Source organism: Styela clava, chromosome 13 (assembly GCF_964204865.1).
Source record: "Styela clava chromosome 13, kaStyClav1.hap1.2, whole genome shotgun sequence".
Taxonomy (NCBI): Eukaryota; Metazoa; Chordata; class Ascidiacea; order Stolidobranchia; family Styelidae; genus Styela; species Styela clava.
In genome coordinates, this window is record NC_135262.1 from 15,912,501 (window position 1) to 15,915,000 (window position 2,500).

At 53.8% G+C, this 2,500-nt stretch overlaps 1 non-coding gene across 1 annotated transcript in view; it reads right to left on the reverse strand.

Moving 5' to 3' along the window:
- The window catches only part of LOC144431593 (small subunit ribosomal RNA), a 1,810-nt gene extending 676 nt beyond the window's left edge, over positions 1–1,134 (reverse strand). Inside the window, exon 1 of the ribosomal RNA XR_013480156.1 lies at positions 1–1,134. This exon is cut by the window's left edge and continues 676 nt beyond it. This is a non-coding gene — a ribosomal RNA (small subunit ribosomal RNA).
- Between the last annotated feature and the right edge of the window lie 1,366 nt (positions 1,135–2,500).

Sequence of the window (2,500 nt, forward strand, 5' to 3'; positions counted from 1 at the left end):
CAGCTTTGCAACCATACTTCCCCCGGAACCCAAAGACTTTGGTTTCCCGGAAGCTGCCGGAAAGGTCGTCATGGTAACGCCTCCCGATCGCTAGTTGGCATCGTTTATAGTCAGAACTAGGACGGTATCTGATCGTCTTCGAACCTCTGACTTTCGCTCTTGATTAAAGAAAACATTCTTGGCGAATGCTTTCGCAGTAGTTCGTCTTCCGCCGATCCAAGAATTTCACCTCTAACGGCAGAGTACGGACGCCCCCGTCTGTCCCTCTTAATCATTACCTCGTGCTCCGAAAACCAACAAAATAGAACCGAGGTCCTATTCCATTATTCCATGCAACACTATGCAGGCGAACAGCCTGCTTTGAACACTCTAATTTTTTCAAAGTAAACTTATCGGCCACCGCCGACACTCAGTCAAGAGCACCGACGGAGAACCGAAGGTGAGGCGAACGCAACCAGTGACACGCCTTGCGACGGACCGGCGGCGCTCGCCCAAAATCCAACTACGAGCTTTTCAACCGCAACAACTTTAGCATACACTGTTGGAGCTGGAATTACCGCGGCTGCTGGCACCAGACTTGCCCTCCAATGGATACTCGTTAAGAGTTTTAGGATGTACTCATTCCAATTACAGGGCCTCGTTAGAGTCCTGTATTGTTATTTTTCGTCACTACCTCCCCGTGTCGGGAATGGGTAATTTGCGCGCCTGCTGCCTTCCTTGGATGTGGTAGCCGTTTCTCAGGCTCCCTCTCCGGAATCGAACCCTGATTCCCCGTTACCCGTTATCACAAAGGTAGGCACGTAGCGTACCTTCGACAGTTGATAGGGCAGACACTTGAATGATACGTCGTCGGTGCAGAGACCGTACGATCCGCGTGGTTATCCAGAGTCATCAAACGTCACAGGACGAACCCGGTCGGTTTTGATCTGATAAAAGCGCGCCTCCCGAAGTCGGCGCTTAATGCATGTATTAGCTCTAGAATTACCACAGTTATCCACTTCGCTTACGAGACCAAATAAACCAAGACTGATTTAATGAGCCATTCGCAGTTTCGCTTTACGAGAACTCGTACTTGCACCTGCATGGCTTAATCTTTGAGACAAGCATATCACTACTGGCAGGATCAACCAGATAGCTGCGACAGCTGCGCTCGGCCCTTGCTGGGCCGCCCGGCGCGTGCTCGTCGCATTCGTTTAAGACCGAGGCGATCGCCTGCGGCCGTACTCAGCTTCGACAGTCGCTGGCCGCGACGTCCACGCTCTCGCCGGCAGTGCCAGGCGGAGCGATTTGCGTTTTTTCTTTGCTCGCCCTCTCTCGGGCTCGATCCATTCAGTTTCGCACAAACAAGAGCTCTGCCGGCCGCCTGCAGCGGTGCCTAAAACCCGGGCATAACAATGCGACCGTTCTGCTAGGCCGACAAGCGCTCAAGCCAGACGCTCAATCGAACGCCCCCTACATATTAGTCGAGACAACGGCTCGCTCATTAGCATCGCGTTTGTACTTTAACTTTTTTTGGCTCGGCTTCTTTCGACGCCGATGCCGGCGACGCAGCACTCTCTCGCCCGCCAGCCACCGAGAAAAGGGTGCGCTCCGACCGGCCCCGCACCGCTCTTTCTTGGCTCATTCGAGTTTACTGTCTTTCGCTCTAACATGCCTTACCTAGGGTTAGGTTAGTATGCTTGCACGTTTGTACTTTAACTTTTTTCGGCTCCGCTTCTTTCGACGCCGATGCCGGCGACGCAGCACTCTCTCGCCCGCCAGCCACCGAGAAAAGGGTGCGCTCCGACCGGCCCCGCACCGCTCTTTCTTGGCTCATTCGAAATTACTGTCTTTCGCTCTGACATGCCTTACCTAGGGTTAGGTTAGTATGCTTGCACGTTTGTACTTTAACTTTTTTCGGCTCGGCTTCTTTCGACGCCGATGCCGGCGACGCAGCACTCTCTCGCCCGCCAGCCACCGAGAAAAGGGTGCGCTCCGACCGGCCCCGCACCGCTCTTTCTTGGCTCATTCGAAATTACTGTCTTTCGCTCTGAGATGCCTTACCTAGAGTTAGGCTAGTATGCTTGCACGTTTGTACTTTAACTTTTTTCGGCTCGGCTTCTTTCGACGCCGATGCCGGCGACGCAGCACTCTCTCGCCCGCCAGCCACCGAGAAAAGGGTGCGCTCCGACCGGCCCCGCACCGCTCTTTCTTGGCTCATTCGAAATTACTGTCTTTCGCTCTGACATGCCTTACCTAGGGTTAGGTTAGTATGCTTGCACGTTTGTACTTTAACTTTTTTCGGCTCGGCTTCTTTCGACGCCGATGCTGGCGACGCAGCACTCTCTCGCCCGCCAGCCACCGAGAAAAGGGTGCGCTCCGACCGGCCCCGCACCGCTCTTTCTTGGCTCATTCGAGTTTACTGTCTTTCGCTCTAACATGCCTTACCTAGGGTTAGGTTAGTATGCTTGCACGTTTGTACTTTAACTTTTTTCGGCTCGGCTTCTTTCGACGCCGATGC